Source organism: Gadus chalcogrammus, chromosome 1, assembly GCF_026213295.1.
Source record: "Gadus chalcogrammus isolate NIFS_2021 chromosome 1, NIFS_Gcha_1.0, whole genome shotgun sequence".
Classification (NCBI taxonomy): Eukaryota; Metazoa; Chordata; class Actinopteri; order Gadiformes; family Gadidae; genus Gadus; species Gadus chalcogrammus.
The window spans coordinates 8,586,334-8,609,378 of record NC_079412.1 but is presented as its reverse complement, the minus strand read 5'-3'; the positions used below and the strand labels follow the sequence as shown (position 1 = coordinate 8,609,378).

Sequence of the window (23,045 nt, the reverse complement as noted above, 5' to 3'; positions counted from 1 at the left end):
AACATTATAATGTTTTATGCATAGCACCAAAATAAGCCAAGTATGATTTTCAATAGTTTTATTCAATCAAAGTGAGAAAGAACACAGCGGGATATGATTGACCAAACATTTCTCTCTGCCAAGGAATTCTGCTCTTAAAAGAGTGCATTGGTACGTTCAATTGTTATACGTGTGAGTAATAAAGAATAAATGGACCAATGCAGTTTTAAAGTTACCATTTTAGTTTGTTTCATTCATTATTATCATTTTACTTGTGACTTAATTGAAACAACATGAGGAGGCTAAGGCTACTACAGTAAAATAACAACTTCAATATTTTTTTTTCATAAATGGACAATAAATGGTGTACCACAAATGATAGCTATCCAAATCCTGAGCGCGTGTGTGTGTGTGTGTGTGTGTGTGTGTGTGTGTGTGTGTGTGTGTGTGTGTGTGTGTGTGTGTGGTGTGTGTGTGTGTGTGTGTGTGTGTGTGTGTGTGTGTGTGTGTGTGTGACATATCCAAGTGTGATGTTAGTTAGATACCAATTAGCAAAGTCTTTCATATCACATTAAATCAAGAACATTGCATCCCGCCAACATCCCACTTGAACATGTGCACTACAGTGAGTAGAGGGTCAGCTCAGTGTGAAATCACTTTAACGCACTGAGCACTTCAATTGATCTGGTGGCCCTGATAGGAGCATGTGCAGGCCAGATGCAGCCACCACAGTGCCACACTCAATAAGCTCAACTCAACTCTGTGTGTTCTCTGCCATACTGATGTGAGTGATCACCTCCCAAACATTATTCATGATACATTTCCAATGGTGGACATGACGATATTTGAATGATCTTTGGCAATAGTGACATCAATTGTTTTCCAGAGATCCAAATGACATCATTTGAGACTCCTTGTTGTTGTCTAAATCTCTGTTGGCCGTTAGCGAGCCTGCCCCCATGGGCTGCCCGTCGGGCTGCCCGTCGGGGTCCCCTGCGGCAGCCTCCATCCCTCACCTCATGCCTTTATGGTGGAAATATTATTTTGTATGAATACGTTACAAACAGAGCAATAACCACAAGATCATTTTGAATAAACTTTACACATATAAACAAGCAGTATACAGAATCAGTGATGCAGAAAATATAATATCAACATTCAGATTCCACACATGATCTTAATGCGATCAATAACCAACAGAAGGATGTCTTCCATCCATAAACCACTGTGGATACACGTTTATCAGAGGACTTTGGAATCCCACCAAACACCATTACTATACAATGTAGAGGTATTCAGATTCATATAGTGATTCAGAGTTAGCAAATGAGACTGCTTGATAGCTTTGAATGTTGAACTTGAATATCAAATGAAAGCTCAAGGAAGGCAAATGCACTGTTATTCCATAGTGAGTCACAGAAGTAGCATGGAAACTCTGTAACAAATACCTCATAAATACCATCACAACGAGTCTCCAAACTCCACAATTCAAAACAAAAACCAAAAGGTCAAGAACCTTGAAAGACCCATCAATTATTAGGCAGACCGTTTGTCCAACTATCAGATATCAGTGAAATCTAGCTTCTGTTCTGCTAACTTTCCCCTAGCATTTACGCAGAGCCACCAAACCCAGGCCTTTGGTAAACTAATGAGCTACGAAAGTTCACAATCATATTCGCCTGTTCAAAGGTTAAAAACAGCTGTGCAGAAGAATATATTACAGCAACGTTGTTGCTGGTTGTGAACAGCACACATGGCCGCTTCATTGTCCCACGATGTTTCTGCAAACATGCCGCCACTGTCCAGTGTCCACACACTGTCCCACAGTGTTTCTGAGGGCAGGCTCCGACAGCACAGTGTCTGACAGTGTTGACGTTAGCACTGCTGTACACAGCCTACCACTGCACCACCGTGTGTCCCCTAGCATTAAAATATTGTCGTATCTCATCACAACTTTGCATGTATTCTGAAATCTGAATACTAAATCTTGCAGGGTTGGTTGAACCTTCAGAGGAGTAAGGTGGTTTGTACAACTTTGTACAGCTGATTGAACAAAACACAGAGCTTGTTGAATGAGGTGTTCTGACACACTCCCATACCTGAGAGTGAGTCAGAATTCTTAAGTCAGAATTCTTAAGTCAGGAGTCACAATTATGCCCGTCAACTAAATCCACTTTCTGACAGGTTTGCATGAAAAACCGATTGAATAATGAGAATGAAGATGTCATAAAAATATCTCTGTAACCAACCATTCAATGTGTATTATTGAACACTAGCAAAACTATTACAGACATGAATTTCTGTTTCTCAACTCAGCACTAGTCCCAGACAAAGGAAATAATAAACCGGCTGGGTGTTGCTGAGCTAACCCGTCTTTTTAATGACAGCATATGTTTGGTTTTAATTGTTCTCTCAATAAAATACAACTCAACAAGGATGCTTGGTGATTCAATGTAGACCTTCGGAGTTTGTGTTGTGTGAGGTGTTTCTGTATTCCTTAAAATATCACAGATGAGAAGGATTCCTGGTTTCATAAATATAACTGCAATGATGAAGGGACAGGCAGATTATTGTTCTTTATATAATCACCATTATTTTTGTTCAATACAAGACATTAACCAAAGCGGTACTATATATTATAAACAACAAATTGTAGTATGTTCATGATTGAACACTGGACATCTCTAAGTTGGTGCAGATATTTACGTCGCAAAATGTGACACAGTATAGAATAGGCAGGTGGGGATGAATTAGCATATGTGTACAAGATTATAGGTGTACGAGAAGCACCACATGTGCCTAAAGAAACATGCACACAGTGCAATTAAGCTAGACGTCAACATTGTGGTTGTGTGTTTGAACGTGTTGAGAATCTCGTCCTCGCGTTCTTGTTTCTATGATTGTTTTGGCCTATTGGCTGAGAGTGTTGGCACAAGCCAATCACAATGTTTCAGAATGACACACTAGACTTGAGCGGCGTGTGTGTGTGTGTATAGATGTGTATATGTGTTAATGTCTTTGTGTGTTTGTGTGTGTGTGTGTGTGTGTGTGTGTGTGTGTGTGTGTGTGTGTGTGTGTGTGTGTGTGTGTGTGTGTGTGTGTGTGTGCGCGTGCAACCTCAAATATTTTTGAACAACATAATCACTTATTTAAATATGTGCTTATTTTTGCTTTTTTGAATGATTTTTTTGCTTTTTTGAATGATTTTATTTATGTAACCTAATGTTTTACCATGTTGTGGGTCAAATCTGAAATTCATCCCATTGTGTTGTATGGGTGGCTTAATTTCAGCAGATTTACACATTTGAAGACAATGCACTTCTAAAGAACATATAAAGACATTCAACTGGAACCCTGTGAGCTTCTGAGGCAATGATCAACAATTCCGTTCTGCAAAGATGTGTAGCTTTTTGCTTCTGGGTGGCCTAATGTAATGACCCAAAAATATATTGACCTAGACTGTCTTACGAAGCAATACTACAGAGATACTGTATGCAAAGACTACATAAAGGCTTTTTGATCTACAACTAGGGAATTAGGTGATAAATAGAAAATAACGTTTTTTTCAACAAATGATAACAAAATGGAAAAAAAAAAGTGGAACTCCCGAGTTGTTCGTGCCAAGATATCAACCACTGCACTGAACTGGTATAACCACTTTGGCAATGGATAAATGGATGAAAACTGGGCGACAACCCCTTTTTTTACTTCCTGTGATTGGTTCTAAATCAATTGTTTTATGACGTATGATAGCCTCCATGAAACATCCTAGAATTACAAATAGTATAAACCATGCTCTTGATGTCAAGAACAAAATGCTTATGTCTGCTTGGTTGCACACCCATGCCTGAGCCCTAATGATTCCCTGCAAATAATGACTCCAGTATATGCATATAACATGCTCATAAACCCCTTGCATCAGACAAAAAAAAAACTATTATGAGAAAGCCGCAGAAAACTCAGCTTTGCAGTACGAAAACTGCGCTTAGTATGATAGACGTTGTTTAGACCTGTGGGTGGAGTTTAATCATCCCTCAAATGGGCACAGCAGATGTGGGTATAAGGGGCGGCTCCTGCTTTCTATAAAAAGACACAAAGCTTTGTTTATATATATATATATATCCAAGCCACCTACATTGACCATTGTGAGATGTTGTCTTGACACCTGCAGAGGTATCTGACTTAAGTTTCCATTACTATATCCCACTGCGTAATTTGCCTTCCTATTTTTCCATGGACACATACTCAGGTCCCTCCCCCTTCTTCCATCTCTTCCTTTTTCCTTCCAGCTCCCTATTTCTCCACTAACAACCAGTCCAGGGCAACGTGGAAGCCATTAGCTTACCCCTAATTAAACAGCCAAACGCCTTTCTCAATACTTTTGGGTGTCAACACATCGCCAGACAGTGTTTCACTCTGCATTCACGGATATTAAAAATAGTATCATTATGAAAACCTAACATACATTGTAAAAAAACTGATTACAGTAAGAAAAGTCAAAAAATGTATAAACAAATGTTCAAGTGGTCTTATTGTAGTAATGGTGTTTATTCGCGCACAATGTTAGTTTGTATTTGCATTTTAAATATGACCACAATGCTGAAGAATTGCTATATTCAGGATTGCACTTTAAGTAGATGCGCATAATTATAGACTGCAGAGCAAATCATGCAAACCTAATCATCTGTAGTTATTGGTTTCACTGGAGATTGTTTGAATCATTTTTCCTTGTGTCAGGTTCTGCTTACGTACCGACATCTGGGGATTTATAGGGCTGGCAATGAATGGCTGTCTGAGTTCATCATACCTCAAGCCATACATTGGTACATACAGCGGTAGTGCATAAAAGTGGATAATATATTCCTTTCTTAACATTAGCAAAGTGCCTGGACATCCAGACATTATGGACCGCTGTAACTAAGGTACCAACTGCTAATGCACTGTGAATGCATACTAAACATACTAAACAAGCATACTGCACGATACCACTAGGAAACACACTACGAGTAATCTGACTGCAAACCCCTAGAGCGGTGTTCATTAGAGACAGCCCTTCTTTAGTGCAACTGTAGTTCCGAAAATATCAAAAAATATTTTTACAGTATCTGATTTGTAGAAGTAGAACTAAGAAGAAAGGATATACTACCTTTGGTAAATCTGGCAAGATTCCTTTATTTCTCTGAGCAGAATCAATGAAAATGTCTCACTATTTGTGAGATATTTGTAGATTGTTGTTGTTTCTAGTTTGGAATGAAATCTAACGGGTTTGTGGGGAAGTTGAGAATCCAAATCTTCCAGCCAGCTTAAGCAACCAATAACACATTGTTTTTATTTTTGGGGCAATGTTTTTTATCCACCTAAAAAACAATCCCAATGACTTATTGTTACTAGGGAGGGAATGCCAGTCAAGTCCACGCAAATCACTCATTCTTTGACTTGAACTTGGCTAGTCACAGCTTCAATGCATGTTTAAATCCACTACCTGAAACTTTATGCCAAAAAGGATGACATACCTCTGCAGAATATAGTGCTACTGTTTTTTGATGCAAAAGTGTATTTCTTCTGCTGGAAGTCACCAACTCCAGAACAGAATCTATTCTGGCATTATTTCAAGATACTGAGAAATGTCTTATTTCTCTCATTAAGGCTTCATCTACATCAACTGTCTGCACCTAATGTGGTAGGACGATGTTTTTTTAACACAGCAATTATAAATAAATAGATATAAACCTAAATTCTAAATAATGTAACAATTATAGTATAGTACGACTGATCTGACTGATCAATGGAAAGCACATCATGTTTCTCCACCTTTTCGTAGTTGGATGTCATTCATTGTGTCATTCTTGCTAGCACATGTGGAAGAATAAATTCCTTTATCATTATCATTCCTTTTCAATTAGTGTTTGAAAACTCACACAAATACATACACTAGCCCTAACCCTAACTTAAATATAGTATTGTATTGCCTTTAGATGTAAAAACAAGTATAGGCAATTTAAGAAAGGTGACTTTTTAGTATTATGTTTAAGTTGGATCTTTTGTCTTACATTCTTGAACAACTTTAATGAAGGAGTTTTGTTAATTTACAAATAATTGTATTTCTACATTGGAAATTCCTTGACAGTATTATTGTATGGTAAATTAATTAGACGGCATCAACAGTGGGGTAGAAGCAGTAAAGGAAAAACACAAGTATAGTTTCAAATACCCTGGTCTGACTGTGACCACTTACCACTTCAGTGTAACCAGCCAGGAGTGAGCGCAGTGTGTACTTGTGGTTAGCCAAACTTTTCATGTTCATTTTTGAGAACGAAACCTAAAGAAATCGTACTTGTGAAGAATATAAATTAAGCTCATTGCTAATATTTTACACAAGTATGTCGCTACCTCTGTCTGAAATTTGACAAGCCACAAATAATATATGACAGAAAGGGTTTTTAAGACTTTTGCCTTTCTTCAATGGCTCAATTGAGTTGCCCTTGGTCTTAAGAAACAAAAGACTGGAGGATGAGCATAAATCAAACTACACCTCATTTCCCCCAAGGCTATTCAGCCACTTGGGGTGTAAAACTGGAAAGAGGCAATGAGCACTTGAAAGTCCTGAGCTGTGGACAGTTTCTGCCCACCAATTATCCTGTCTGCGTGCCTCCTAAACTCTGCATACCAGATATGTTTGGGCCTCTTCAGCAAGCGTCCCACTTGGGGAGACACAGATGCTAATGACACTATATTTTCAGAGCTGCAGAGACAGAAGGCCTCTGGCCATCACTTTTTAAACACATGCCACACAGCCTGCACCACCCATAGCACGCAGACCTGTTATTGACGACCACTGACTCCTGCTCCCTCTCTCCGGTCAGGGTGGCCATCAGCCAAGGAGCAAACACAACATGTCAAGATAAAAAACATTTGGACCAGTGCGGCCATTAGTTTCCGATGTACGCCTTGTTAATGAAGATAGATGCTCCATAAAGATATATTGCTTTGCATGAGTGTGTGTGTGTGTTGACAAATTTCTGTCTCGCTTCAGCAGTCGAGGTGTGCTGCTTATGATTTTGCGTTGCCTTTTTGGCTGCTAACCCAGTAAGGGGCCAAGTGACAAGCACCTGTCACATGGATTGATGTGTCCAGCTGGTGCCCAAGTGGTGGGTTAAAGCAGTCAGGAGCAAGAGCAGCACACATTAAACGGGACTGCAGAGATGAGCCGGGGTGTGGTTGCTGTGGCCCACAGAAAAAAGGGCTTAAGGTGGTATACGGAGATGAGGTAAGTTGAAAATCACGTACGGGAGGGGGAATAGTTAAAGCGAGTAGGTGACAGGAAGTGGCTCTACCTTGGATTCCTTCAAGGGGACGCAGTCGCACGGAAATGTTCCAAACGGTTTACTGCTGCGGGAGAGAGAGAAAAAGAGAGAGAGGGAGAGAGAGAGAGAGAGAGAGAGAGAGAGAGAGAGAGAGAGAGAGAGAGAGAGCAATGGAATGCAGAAGGTGCAAAAGCTCTTTGCAGATGTCCAAATAAGCAGTAAATCACTGGGAGAACCTGAGGGTACTCAAATGCTTTTTGACTGAATCTGTCTCCCAGCCCAGCAGCTCCAGAATGACTAAAACATTAACCAGAGTCTTCAGGGTAACGGCAGCCAAACCATCCCCCACAAGCACTGCTCAACCACAGGACTGTGCAAACAAAAAAAAAGCCAAGACCAAAATGGCCTCCATTCAGATGTTGTCCCAATGCGTTTTTCTGTTTGAAAACCAAGAGAACTCTCAATTGGAAGATGCCGTTGTACACAAGCTATCTATTTAGCCATGTGTCCCCATTCCCATGAGTCATAAACTCTGCCATGGCATTTCAGTAGCGAGGTCTGTGTGTTGAGTTACAGGTGTTCTTTTTAACACGGTTACTTAGAAAAAAAAAAGGTTTATGACTTTTCTTCTATGGCGGGCTAAGGAAACAGCAGTGACATTGGGCTTAGAAAACAAGTTTAAACCCAGGATGTAATCATATTTATAGCATAATAACAAATAGCTCTATGCTGCAGACTTTGTAACCATTGGGTTTACAATCAACATTTATGTAGCAAACACGGTCATATGCAATGAAGCAAAGCTGCCCTAAATCACAACAGTCCAAGTCCAAAGAAATGTATTTTTTTTATTGCAATAGGCTGTGTTGTTCAAAAATTAACAATGGAAAGAAACGATTAGACATTAGAATCAAAATTAATAAAGTAATCCTTAAAATGGGAGAAAAAAAAATTGCACAATTTATAAAGATTCATAATTTGGGCAAACTCGTTTATATGAACAAGGGACAATTAGATGTGAATATCTATATTTTGTGATGGCTCTGGATCATGTTCTTTTGAATAAAATATATCCAATGGATGATCAATTATTTAAGTAGTGAAATTAAGAAAAAATATATTTTAACTGGTAAAAGAATTACGGCTTCACATTTCAAAGCTATCGTACTGAAACTTTCCAGCAATGGAAGGGAAATGTATGCCCTGTTTAATATATGTGCTACATTAACTTTCTAAATACTTTTCAAACATAATATCTCTCTATAGACATGCACATATTTTCCAGACAATGTTCTATTGATCAATTAATCTTCTTCTTATATGCGTCAACCAGCCACTCTGACCTCTAAATGTAAAAAAGATTGACATGATTTAATGCTAATGAATAGAACATTAATAGTGGATATAAACCGAGAAGCACTAATAGTTTGTGCACATCACAGAAGAATAGCCAATGGATTCACAATTGACGCAATGGACACTATTCAGATTCTTTCCATCCATTTTGTAATCTAGCATTTCAATGGACTATTTAATATGAGTGTATCTTTCACCATCGTATGATAGAAGAATGTACATTGAGATAAATACTGCTGCATAGGATGAAGCGAGGGAGATCGTGAAGTTCTCTGCCTGTTCCCTCAGTCTCCAGCATCTGGATGTGTGTGCTAAAGCGCCCCCTGGCAGAGATTGCTGGGACTACACCCAGGTCTACTCAGGGTAGGAAAACCACTCCCTATGGGAGAAGAATCCCCACCTCTGTTTCTACCGCTAAAGACATCCGAAGATGTTCCGGTCTTAGAGATGTATCTATAATGCCAGATGATGCAAAATGAAGCCGCAGAGATACTATAATATAATATAATCATACACATTTAAACATTACAAATGGATGTTTCTGTTGACACACAAAACAATAGCTAGTAGGAGCCAGTCATTTGGATGATACATTTCTTAATATCTTAATATTGTACTTCAATTAGATTATTATTAGTTCAATGTTCCCTCCTGTAGTTCTAAGAGTAAAACAATAGCAGGAAAAGAGCTTTTGTGATTTCCTCTCATTCCATTCAGATTTATTGGCAGTGTTATTTGCGCAGTAGCTGATGTACATGAATACTAAATAATGTTATGCTTTTGACCTCTCATCACTTGTAAACGCCAGGGCAAAACCAGACAAGCATTTGTGGTAGACAATTAAACACGATTTATTTGAAAGAATATGTTTTTAAGTCCAGACCAATTATATTATTGAAGAGGAAAAATAGAGCTTTAGAAATGTTATGGGTTGTTGAATTGCAACACCAAGAAGCACAAACAAAACTAATTATTGCGATATTGCTGAGTACTGGTGAAAAATTCTTACAGTATTTTAATACGGTCTTGGTATTCAAAAAGATATACCTCTGTCCATTTACCTGGAAATACCTTATGCACATGCATACACACAGAAATACACCACGCTGTACACTGGAGCTTAGTAAACGACAATAAAAACATAAACAATATATCTTGCCTTTTATTTGTATCATAAAGTCCTCTGAAAAACCCATGCAGCAGACTAGCTGAGATAAACAGGAGCCAACCTGAGGTGACGAGATACTGCATTACAGTACCACAGTCCAGCTGAAGGTGGCAGCACAGGCCCTACCACCAGCAGGGTAAAACCACATCCATGGTGACTGCCACACTCTGTCTTTATGGACTTGGGGGCTAGACCACTCTGCACTGAACACTGAGGATCATGTGGTGGGCTAAGTCCTGAATGAGGACGCATTGTGCTTGTATCCTGCATTGCCATTACGTCTTCTTAATGATGGAGCCCACAGACACAGAGCCCTGCTCCACAACTAATTATTCCGCGCTTAGGATTGGACTTGTGCACATACAGCACTTGCACTTTGTCTCCTTAAGGAGTGCTTTGTGCGCACTAACACCTTCCTATAATAGATAGATTTAGGGACGAATATGCCAGTGGGGCCAATGCAGATGTACATGCATGGCTGCATCCATTTTGCAGCGCTTAAAGTCAGCACGGCACAGAGTGACATCACTCAGCTAAGACCACTGGAGCTGAACCAAAGTGTGTGAGTGTGTAGGGCTATCTGGATTAATTAACGAATGACCTTCGATTAAAGGGGGAGTCACAGATCAGACAATGGGGGCATTTATCAACTCAATGCGTGGTGCGTACATGGCGCGCCGTAATGTATCTCCCGCCGCTGTGTTCACAGACCCATTCATTGTGACACAAATAAGTAATACATTGTATTCAATGGAAGTTGATGTCACTTTAATTGCTCCCCTGCGTAAATACAGCACGCCAGACAAGCCCAAAGGATGTATTCCATTAAAATGTCTATTTATATGAAAACATTGCTGCTTTGTTTTTCCATTTGGGGAAACAAACGCCTCCATGAAGGACTGAGCCAAGAATGGAACCACGAGGCAGCTTGATAAAGTGTAAAGTAAGCTGGAAGGGAAATGGTGTTCCCCTTTATTTCTGGAGCAAACTATGCAGACGATCTGAGCGAGAGAGGGAGAGAGAGACGAGTCAATCTATAGGATCACCAATACAGTCTGCGGACAGCGGATAAATCCCCGGCAGGCAACAAAAAAACACGGATCAATAAAAGAAAGCATGTAAACAAACCACAGTGGGAAGGAGGCTGCAGATGGATGGCAGAGGGCTGCGTGGGCCGGCCAGTGGTGCTTCACATAAAGCGCTACGGCAGGAGCTGGGCGGGGGGGGGGGGGGGGGGGGTGGCAGAGAGCCAGAGGGAGGCTAACAGCGAGGAGCAGGGAGAGTGCAAATGAGGAGAGGGGGAGCAGAGGGAGAGTAGCCAATGGGTCGCGATGGGGAACGAGGACCGCAGGAAACAGGGAGATTGGGGATGCGACAAATTGCGGTGGAGACGGGGGAGAAGACGGGGAGTGTAGAAGTGATTTACACTAGTTGTATACATTTCTACAATGTTGCCACCCGTCCGCCTTCCACCCCCACCCTCCACCTCACTACCACTCTTCTTCCTCATCTCCTCCTCCTCCTCCTCCTCCTAGGGTCTGCTCCTCCTCACCGTCACACTAAAGAACAGTCCCTATCCACACCCGCTCCGTGATTAAGATTCTGCCGCCATGCGACTGCAGCACTTTGCAAATGGAAGACTGGACATAATTTCCCTAAAATGCTGTTTTTTATCACCTATTTCCCCTTCATCAGCTTGCCGCGCACGATTGATGGCTGATGGCACCTCTGACAACTTAACGTTTTTATGGATAGATTTATTGGCTATCTGCTCCTTGCCTTTTACAGCTCAAACTCTGTAAAAATGCTTATTTCTCAGATAAGGAGAGGGAGGGTGCGTGTCTATGTGTTTGGAACGGTATCACACCCAGCTAAATGTATGCATGAGGGAGCCACATTCACCTGACTGCATTGCAGTGCGTAGTGCGCTACTATGCTTTTACTATTACGGGGCTGGCATCGCCTTTGCATAACAGTGTGTCACTTCAGCCGCCTCTGTTTTCCTCGATAGCAAACACAATCCTAAGGTCTCTCATTATCACCTTAGCGAAAGATTCCTGAAACTCCCTCCAGGAATTAAAGAATTGTGGAAAGTACAAATAGTACAAAATGGCTTCCTTGTTTATGCAAAACCTGCGTGTTTATGCTGAAGCCAATCGCTCCGAGTACGTTTAAAAGATATCGCAATAAATAAATCATAAATTATAATGGGAGCTTCATCCCCTTCAAGCTAAATAAATAAAGATACATTTATCTTGTTCGGCTGTTATTTGTGAACAAATTGTTCCCAAACAAAGAGCTAATGCAGATGTTGCATAAGCTGGTCTTCACCTGCATTCTGCAATAAAAACACAATTTGTTTTCAACATGTTTATTAATGATGGCTGATGTGAAAGAATGGTAATGATTTGCTGCAGCGATGCGTGAGAGGTCATTATCCTGCACGTGTTAAAAAATTTTTACGGAAAGCAGTAAGTAGGCCAAGGTGACACTTCACCTGTCAAAGTGCACCCTGTCTGTGCATGTGTGTGTGTGTGTGTCTGTGCATGCGTGCGTGTGTGCGTGCATGTGTGCTTGTACGTATGTGCGTGCGCGTGCGTGCTTGTACGTGTGTGTGTGCATGTGTGTGCGTGCGTGAGCGCGCGTGTGTGTGTGCGTGTGCTTGCACATGCGTGTGTGTGCTTGGGTGTGTGTGTGTGTGTGTCTGTGTGAAGGGGTCCAGGGTGGGCTGCTACATGTCACTTTGTGAGACCTGAATCAGAGGTAGCGCTATGCTTCCATCACCGGGACACAGTTGGACTTACCGGACTGCGGTGTTAGAGTGGACACCGCAGGCCGCCCCTCCCTCGCCACCCGGGGAGATTTACGGCCTGCATCAGCTCCCAGTATAGCTTTCTCCCCTGCTCCTCCAGCCCCACACACCGTTGATGAGCCCGGCGGATCCCAGACGGGCACCCAGGGGGACTGAAGTGTGACAGCGCCTGGGGGAGGGGAGAGTGTGGGGGAGCGAGAGAGAAACGGTCCGACGAGATCAATGATTCATGGACACCCAGGAGGCCACACCCTGGAACGGGCTAATACCACACGTTTTAACTGGGCTGGCCTATAATTCATTAAGGTTACCAAGGCTACCGGGAGCCCCGTAGCAGGAGGGTCCTAGAAATCATCTCTACATGTTGTTAGGAACGGCCCATGTGGAGCATAATTACAATGCCTACATGAAACATGTTCTTATTAGAGAAAGCGGCTCATATTTCCTCCACAACCCCATGTTTACCGTCTAGAGTATTGCATATGTGTTTTGTGCTAATGGTAGTAATGTGATGAGGTGGAATACTGCAGCGAACCAGTGTCAAATGATGGGGTTAGATGGCGATACACCCAGGGTTGCATTATTAATGCTGCATTACTGGGTGCGTACTGCATGGTGACTAGAAGGTTTTATTTTTCTTCCGATATAATAGTAGCCTTGCTCATGAATATATTTAAAGACATCACTCTAGTTCTATATTTGAATCAGAATGGAAACCATAGGCAACCTGACATTAAGCTGCTATATGTTTAGACTGGAAATAACATTCAGAAAAGTGTGGGCAAAAAGCATAAGGCAGCTCTGTTCTGTTTGCTTTCAGAGCCAGTTTACCGCTGGACTAAAAACATTACAGCATTCCAAATGAAAGCCATTGTGCATAGGGCTTAAAACCAGACTCCAGCTTTGAGCTGGACAACTTAATTGCTCTAATTATTCCCTATAATTGTTGCTGCTTTCTATGTCTGAGTTTTACAGAGGCCCACTGAATGGGGCAGCTTCCATTGTAGCTTTGGAGAGAAGTCAGTTGAGCTTGAGCTCAACTGACTTTTTCCGTGCACTTTTTCTTTGACCTTGGTGCCAATTTTTTGAAAGCCAAGGAAAAATTATGCAACATATTTTTTATCACTTAATTTCCCAACACGAAACCTGCCAGTTGGGTTGAAAGCAAAATTGCCTGTCTGTGAAAGAACAAGTATATAGCTAGAGAAGAAACAGGTAACAACATGATTATGGAGCCTATTCATTGTACAATGTGAAACATGGTCTCTCCTAAAAGGCCACAATGTAGGTTATCCGTTGAGAAAAAGTCTGAAGAAGCTATCATACTGCAGACATCAGTTGACCGGTTATTACAATCACCTCCTAGTGAAATCGCATTAAATCCATTTGCATTAGGCAGCTGCCGAAGGTTCTGTGCATGTTTGCGGTTGGAGTGTGTGTCGCACAAATGTCGACGGATGCTCTTTAGCACAGTGTTCATTAGTCTGAATATTAATAATTGGTTGGGGTGAATATGTGGGGGGGGGGGGGCTGATTGGGTGATAGAGGAGAAGAAAAATGTAAAAAGGAATTTGGAAGAGCATTTTAAAGGGGCCATTTCATCAGAATCGTTATTTTTTTGCGGTCCTCTGAAGGCTCGTAACGGGCGGACTATGAAGAGAGCCACGCCGCAGTGGGGCTTCATTTAAAACCAGAAAGGTCACCGCGTCGAGAAAGGTCCCCGGCTCAGCCAAAAATATAAAATGAGGAGGAAAGAAAAGCGGTGGTTGGAGGGGGACGGGCCAAGAAGGAGGGCAGAAGGAAAGGAGAGCAGAGGATGCCGATGAGGAAAGGGTGGTGAAGGGAAAGAGCTTTGGATCAGACGGAAAGACAGCGTTGTGGAGGGGCATGCCAGATGGAGGAAAATACTGAGGAAAAGGGGAAACACAGACAATTGGTTCACAATGGAACCGAACTGGGACAGATCTATTATCAAAACAGAGGAAAGATACTTTTTTGTTTAGTTTAATGGTGTTTCCAAAGCAATTTGTTATAATGGGCTAGAATTTGTGAGGGAAAAACATTTTGTTTCCATATACAGTAAAGGATGGCCAATCTGTCCAGCAATCTGTGTTGGCACAAACATTACGCTTTTACGCCTTAACTGAATTAGTCTGCTTGTGCTTGGTACGAGACCAAAACACTAATAGTCCGGCAGGAACTTGCCATATGCAACTCAGCACAAAATGTGCAGGACTCAAACCAACGCGAGCACTGAAAGTGTACTATTCCAACCGAACCCTGGTGGAGGGTTACATTTGACTGGGGCATCCATTTTGGAGACGTGTGTTGGCCTTGGCCTTGTTCACGTGCGCTAGCTTCCCCTTCCCCCACCTCGTGCCACATTCCACCAACCAGCAACACCGTCTTCAATCACTTGTTTATCTATTGGCTCACTTTAATTGTCCGCTGGGCTTTTACATTATATTAAAGCTCACATGAGCCTCCTGCCAGTGGCAAGACCGCCGCTGATGTAAAGCTTCACGGTTTGCACAGATAAGATGGGTTCAATTTTAATGTTGCTAGCACACCGAGACGCACCAGGAACACTTGTAAAACAGAATGCCCTGTCCGCTTGTAAACGCAGTAGCCCAGGAGCACCGTGTTGGGGGCAGGGCGTCCGGGGTGGGCCACATGAAAAGGAGAAACTCTGCATGCCCCACTGCTGTAGCACGTCTTGTGGATCAATTTCTTCTCCTCAAATTTCCAATCTATCTATCCCCTATCTCTTTGAAAAAAACGAATACCCAATTTCAATTTCCAATCGCCAGCGCAGTAAAGCAGGTCTTGTAAAAGGTCACAGTGCAACCTCTGGGTTTATTCAATCGGTCGGCGGTCAGCCCACTTTCTATTGAAATACTGCACAGGCCGTTTGGGGTGACATAAAATGACATGGTCTGGTGTCAAATCCACCCACAAGGGACCAGGGTAGAGCTCCGGTCGGATCTGGACATGAAGTATCACAGCACAGAGGTTTTAACAACCCTTTTGTTTTCAGTGTTATGGGCAACAGGAAACAGAATCCTGCTTGCAAGCGAGGTCTAGGGAGAGAGGTTTTTTTTGTAAAAGGTGTAACTGCAGAGTGTGGTTTGTGTGTGTCATTGGTAGCATCCTGGTATAAAGGGGAGTATCTCACTAGCAGCCAGGCTAGAAAGCTGATCAGATGGACGATCAAACACTAATCATTCCCTCACGGCCTATACCGAGTAAAGCTGTCATTAATTTTGCGGAATTACATCAAATCTGAGACATTCTTTATGTGGCCCACGGCCTGGAGACAGTTATACGACAGGGACTGCTGCGCTAAGCAGATGGAGCAGCTTGGCTGTGCATACTAAATACCTCCATCCCCCTTTTCCTCCCTATATCCTCCTACCCCAACATGCTGCCTCCCTTACAGGCTTCAGCTTAGCTTTTGTTTTGCACCCTTCTCATGTCCCACACTATGACCCAACAAGCATTACAATTCACCACCTATGCCTGACAAGGACATCATTATTGAATTGACTTATTTATCTGTTACATTTATGGTATAATGTGTATCATTAAGGCACAATCATTTTTTTATTTGCCTGGATTTGTAAATGGTGCAATGCTCATGAGCTAAATAAAACCGGGCCAAAACAATTTTGAAAAAACAAGACAACGTGCATCTTTTATACCAATTGTTACATTTGGACCACGCCTGGGACATTCCTTGTCTAAATAATAAAACCAAAGCCTGCAATCCCATGTCAGGTTTCCTTGGCAACTGATGAGCGCTTAAGGCAAGCTGCAATTTATGACTACTGACACATACCTGCCATTCCCCTAGAATGAGACATGTGGTAAGCTATATTCAGGCGGACCACCTCAGGTAGTAAAACTGCAGCAGAAAGGGATGCAGAATTTTCTCACAGTGGAAAATGTTTAAGTCAACAGCTGAAAACCATCCCACAACAAAAATATGTGCCTCGTAATGTCCTGGAATGAATTAATGGTTTGACAATTTGGCTTTCGTATAGAGATTCTTTGTATTGATACTACTGGCCTAACGACATTTAAAAAAATTATTAAAATGTAAATAAGATATGGATAAACTGATAAAATTGCAGTAATCAGTAAGAGCTTGAACATCGTAATGCATCATGGGATTTTTTGTTGGCGATACACCATTTTTAGTGATAACTGTAGGTTGCAACAAGTTCAATATCAGACTTTTCATTCACTAATACCTCTTAAAAACCAATTTAAAACAGGTTTCATGGCCAAATGGCATTAAGGTAAATGACAGTTCTAAATCTGGAATGCAATTACTCAATTCACAAAACCGCAACCATTTATTTTGGAAGGTAATTAATATGCTAAATACAGTTTTACATTGCAACATAACATCACAATTACCAGCGCCATTCTTGGTGTGTGGGAGCATTGTCAGTTATTATCTTGTTAGAAATTGATTTTGGTCATTGATTAGTAATTAATCATGATGTTTTTTGTCATTATGGGAAGACGTTGCTGTGTTTCTCATGAGAGACGTGGTTTAGACGTGGCTAACGCAAAGTTACCATTAGCCTAGGTCAAGGCAGCGGTGGGCACTCCATATAAACTGTGAATACGTTATATTGAAGTAAATGTCCAATGTTTCAACTAGCATTTGTATGAAAACATTACACCATTTTTGGTTTTCCACAGCTTAGTACATTTTTAAAGGCCTTGACTGCAATTGTTCTGGGTTAAGATATACACGGGGGTCCACACTGAAATGGGGTTCAGCATATCACCTTCACCTGCATGTGCTCTATGTGTCATCTCCTGGTGAGAGAGAGAGGGGGGGGGGCTAAAGCGCGGAGGGTGTTGGGAGAAAAGCTAGATTAACCTCAGCTTTTAAGTCACGTGATAAAGAGCAACCATGCCCCCTAGTGACTCAGCTAAATCACACATTTCAAGCAAAGGGACTACTGTTTCAAGCACCAGTAGCCTGCCCAAAGCCAGGGCCAGAGTGGAGAATAATTTCGGGCCAGGAGTTGCATGCCAAAGACCAGCCCACTTGTTTTTGTGGTCAAGGAAATTGGATAAACACAGCAACAACAAGTAGGGCCCTGATGTCTGCAACTGTATTAATTGTCTCATTGTCTATGGACATGCAGATTTCATTTTTTACTGCAGGGTACCATGTAGGCCTCTAAGGGCTCCAGAGTCCTCAGCTGGCTTTTTAGTCCGGTATTAATTTCTCGAGTGTCGAGAATCACCTTGAGAGACTGAAAGGGTCAACAAAAACATATTGTTGTCCTGGCCGCTCATGGCTAATGTCTGGGTCATACTCATTCTCACCAGCTACAAAAACATATAAAGCAGCAGTAAGGAGATAAAGCTAAAGCTGAAGCTAACAATCTATAAGGCAGGGAAAACGCAGAGTTTGCACTGATGTAAGCTTGTTAAGAAGCTAACTTTTAGGCATGGAACTCTGTACAAGCCTACATAGGCTTTGCTCCCGCCTTGCACAGATGTTGTCATTTGTGAAAAACAAATAAACTGAACTAAACTAAACTAGTGTCTTTTGGCAATATAGCCCAGTAGGCAATGTTGGGCAGTAAAGGCTTGTCAAAGTCCACGTTCACCCCTGGGTTACAGTATATTTGCATTGGTTTAGGATTTCATAGTACTACAATTCTCTTTATAGCCAGTAAACCCAAAAACCTTAATGTTTTGATTAAACGTGGTAATATAGCTTCTATGAATGTCCACATAGTGTAATATATGAAATGTTATCGCTGTTACTGAAATAAGGCTGTCATCTAGAAAATCTGGATTAAAATCAATGTTTTTGCCAGTATCCCCAAAACCTTACGTGAACGTTCCATCCTGAATCGCATGCAGGTAATGGTCTTCTTGTGATGCCAGTAAGGTGCATGTAAAGGCCCGTTTCCACCAGGTAGTGCGGTTAGGCCCAGTACAATTAGGTCGGGTAGTGCAGGTGCAGTTAGGTAAACTGGGGAGCCCCGGCCATTTTGCCGGCGTTTTGAGTTCGCTCTGCACAAGGGTCTGGAGAAGAGCAATACATTTCTTTCTGCTTCCGATACGTTTTTGCCAATCACCAAGCTGGCTTTTCCCCTTGGCGCGCTATTGGCTGGTTTAACACAATGACGACAGGGAAGCGACAGCAGGCAGCCAATGACGTACAGAGTCATTTGAACTAGGCCCGTTGATCACGTCTCTTGTGCTGAAGAAAATGACAGCAACGTCCCCAGACCCAGATCAATAGATTGATCTGGGTCTGGCAATAGCCAGACTAGCGGTTAGGCGCAGCTCAGTCACTGCTCGCGTTTCCACCGCGAGCAGTGGATGGTAGGGCGGGGTTTAAGCCGGATGGCGTTAGCCGCTGCAGCTACGTAAGCATCGTGACCTCATAGCAGCCCGACACAGTGTAGCCTGCTAATAAATCCAATGAAAAATAAGTAAGCAACACATTAAACAAAGAGCAACAATCTAGGACGTCCATGAAGGACGCCAAACTTTTGTGCAACATTTTCTTCAACATCCTAAAAAACGCGGCGTTTTTTTGTGATTGTTGCGGCCAAAAATCCTTGATTATGCGGCATGCTTTCTTAAAAAATGTGATGAAATATGCGGCATGTTTATGAAATTTTATGCGATGAAATTGCGGGAACTTGCAAAAATTGCAGGAACTTGCAAAGAAATGCTTTTCTATGACGTTCACGTCGCGTAATTACGTCACTTCATAACACTTCATAATTCATGGCAACAGGGGGAAATAGCTGCTCTTGTGTGAAGTAAACACAACATTTTTCAACTTTCTGTTAAGATATATGTGACTTTTTTGCAACGAAAATGCAGGGATTCTGAAATCATGCAAGCCCCGCATAGTTTGCGCGGAAATCGGCAATTTATGCGGTGAAAGTACAGCATATTTGAAAAAATGCAGCCCCGGCATGAGCATGCAGACTTTGGCTGATTATGCGTTGAATTATGCGATCGCATAATCACGTTTTTCTGGAGGGACTGATAAATGAAGCGTTCCCCGTTGTCCAGAAGAACCTTGCAGGTACTGCGTTTGTTTGTAGTATCCCCCTGTCGCATGGAAGTTATGATTCTGTCAACCAATCAACGGACGGCGTGTGTAGCTCGAACTTCTTGGCACCCTTTCAGACAGCTTGGTACCCCAACATAGGATTACTGAGAGACAGGTACGGCTAATCGCGGCTAAGTCCGGACGCCCACTTTTGGCGGTGGAAACACGAACTGTTCCGCACCTATTCATACTTAACAGCACCACATCCGCCGGTGGAAACGCGCCACAAGTATTCTCATCGACATCGCGAAGACGCGACACCACCTGTGAGGTGTCTGTAGAGCTCTCTCTAAGAAGTGGTTGACTGCGGAGTTTCCCAGACACTTATAGTATAACACTAGGGTGTGTGTGAATGGTGAAGCTTCCTCTAAGCAGCAATTTATTTAATGTTCTGGTCTGTGCGGACAACTATGGAATAAAGCTACAGTGTGTGGCCCATTTCATGTAAAGCATCACTCATTATAACACTCATACACAACGACTGTGCTAAACAACTATCAGATTTAGCACGGGTAGTAAGCATTGGGATACCACGGGAATAACAGTACTTAAACTCTCAAACATTTATCTATATATATATATATATATATATATATATATATACATACATACATACACTACATATAGTCTCATTCAAGGAGAAGAAGCACTCCTTGAATGAGACTATACTGTATATCAACATATACTGAAGGCTGAAGGGATCTTTTCCATAATGATAAAATATACTACAAAAACCCTTTTAGAGGAAGTACAATGACAGAGGGCACCATTGCCCCAAAGAAAAACATTGCAGACCTTTGTGGCAGATAACTGCTGCAGCGGTCTTGCTCAACACTGGCCCAATTTAAAAAACATTTGTTATTTTTTATCACAAATTAGGGTCACGGTTGAAAAATCCTTGGGGTTTCCTTTAAGTCTTCACAATATGGCAGCTGCAAAAATCAGCTGTAAAATCCCATGATGCATGCTGATGAACAATCCCTTTAGCCTGAAATAGGCTCTTGCATTGCTACCATAATACAAGAGCACTGGGAATGTGTGAACACTGTTTGCTACAGGAGAGACGTATTTTGTAGAAAACGTAAAGGTCCTGATTCCACTGGTTTTGAGTGCATACATGATTTCAGATTTTCTAATAAATAAATCAAGGGTAGAGCTATGTTGATGCAGTGCCTACGTTTAATTGTAACTAATAGATTACTAATTCATACAAGCTGTACATTCAGCATTCTGAAATCCCGAATCCTTTTAGTGCCAATATGTTGGTTTATTTACTTGATTGCACTTTTGTAATGGATTTGATTAAGCGTATCATTTTGTATGCTTAAAGGGGTAGTTCGGAATTTTGGACAAAGAGCCTGATTCCCAAGTTAGCCTAGGTGTTCTTTATCATTGGAGACAGTTTAACACATTTCATTTAGTCCTTCTAGTTGCAGTTTGCTCGTGCTAGGCCAGCGCACGGCAACGGGCAATACTAGCCTGCTAATAAAACAGTCGTACCCACTCCACAGTACACCGGAGGCAAATCAACTATAACGCCAGACTGTCGATGTAATTGTCTGTGTTGATAGAACAATGTTAGAAATAAAACCAACCTTGCATTGCATTGCATTTTGTGGGACTTGCTGTGTCTCAGCATCAGTGTTATATTCCTTGTAGGAGGCGAGTAGGCTACGGCAGCGGCGGACTGATACCTAGATAAAATTCCGCTGCCGCTGAGAAAGTAGTCCCTCAAAATGCGATGATTCATAAGGTGGGAGGTTAGTTTTATCAAAACAGACATTTACATCTATAGTCTGGCGTCATAATTGATTTACCTCGGGTGTACTGTGGAGTGGGTAAGACTGTTTTATTAGCAGGCTAGTATTTCCCATTGAGCGCTAGCCTAGCATGAGCGAACTCTGCAACTAGAAGGACTGAATGAACAACTCAGTCTCACCAATATGCGTACAGATCGCACGGTTTGACACTTTCAAAATGCGTGCAGTACATACGCCAAATGACAATTTCGCGTGCATATGATACTCAAAACCCAGCATTAACTTCTGTGGAGGGCAGATGCGTCCACATACCACGCATCACTTTATACGCATACCGACGTCACCAGCGAGAATTTCCGACGAAAGATGGGTACCTTTTTCGTCGTTCTTCAACGCGGGGGTCCGTCAGATAGACGTTAATTTTGTAGCCTACCTTTTGCTTCGTTTTTCAAAGCAGAGGACAATCAGATAGACATTCATGTTAATCCCTCACCGTTGGATATAGACGAATGGTATCATTGTCCATCAACGGTGATGCCGTCACGTTATACAACTATTGATTTGTTTGACATGATCTAAAAAACAAAACAACGCAGACCATCAGAGCCATCTACCTTAGGTTACTTTGATCTTGCATAATTTTATTCGGCTCCGGTGTAACGTAAGGTAAAACAAATCATAATAATGACGATGATGATGATGATATAATAATTATAATTATAATAATTTAATATTTATCTCACATTGTGTATCTGGGCAACCCAGTCGCCAAAAGCATTCGTTGACAGTTTACGTTTTCGTGAACACTGGATTACGTCGCATTTCGTCGGAAATTCTCCCCCAAAACGTAAACTGTCAACGAATGCTTTTGGCGACTGGGTTGCCCAGATACACAAAGTGAGATAAATATTAAATTATTATAATTATAATTAATATATCATCGCTGGGGGCCACACTTGGGGGCCACACTGGAGGCCACGATGGCCTCCAGTGTGGCCTTCAGTGTGGTTCCAGTGTGGCCCCCAGTGTGGCCCCCAGTGTGGCTCTCCAGTGTGGCCCCCAGCGTGGCCTTCAGTGTGGCTCTCCATTGTGCCCCCCAGTGTGGCCCCCAGTGTGGCCCCCAGTGTGGCCCTCCAGTGTGGCCCCCAGCGTGGCCTTCAGTGTGGCTCTCCAGTGTGGCCCCCAGTGTGGCTCTCCAGTGTGGCCCCCAGCCTGGCGTTCAGTGTGGCTCTCCAGTGTGGCCCGCAGTGTGGCCCATTCAGAGCTCTGGTCCTGATGATTGTTGAGAGGCAATGTGTCCTGTATTCTCCCATAAGGTTTGTGCTCATGCCAATGTTTGTGCCATAGCGATGTTCTAATTCTACGTGATGGGTTGTTATATGTATCGAAGGATAACCTAAAAAACATTCATGGTTACTCTTCACACTTTCGTTAGCTGGTCATGTTTATTTGGTATATGTACAAAATGTGCGTTTGCCTTGATTAGTCAATGGGTATTCAAGATGATGTACTGCCATCTGGTGTCCAGCCCCATCTTTTTATTGTTCTTTGGTTT

At 42.1% G+C, this 23,045-nt stretch overlaps 1 long non-coding RNA gene across 1 annotated transcript; it reads right to left on the bottom strand.

Annotated features, from left to right (window-relative positions):
- Positions 1–783: 783 nt before the first annotated feature.
- LOC130391770 (uncharacterized) lies at positions 784–21,944 on the bottom strand. The gene is made up of 3 exons (XR_008896940.1): positions 21,326–21,944; positions 12,612–12,788; positions 784–1,002 (listed from the first exon to the last, which is right to left on the bottom strand). It is a non-coding gene; the product is annotated as an uncharacterized LOC130391770 (long non-coding RNA).
- Positions 21,945–23,045: the final 1,101 nt, after the last annotated feature.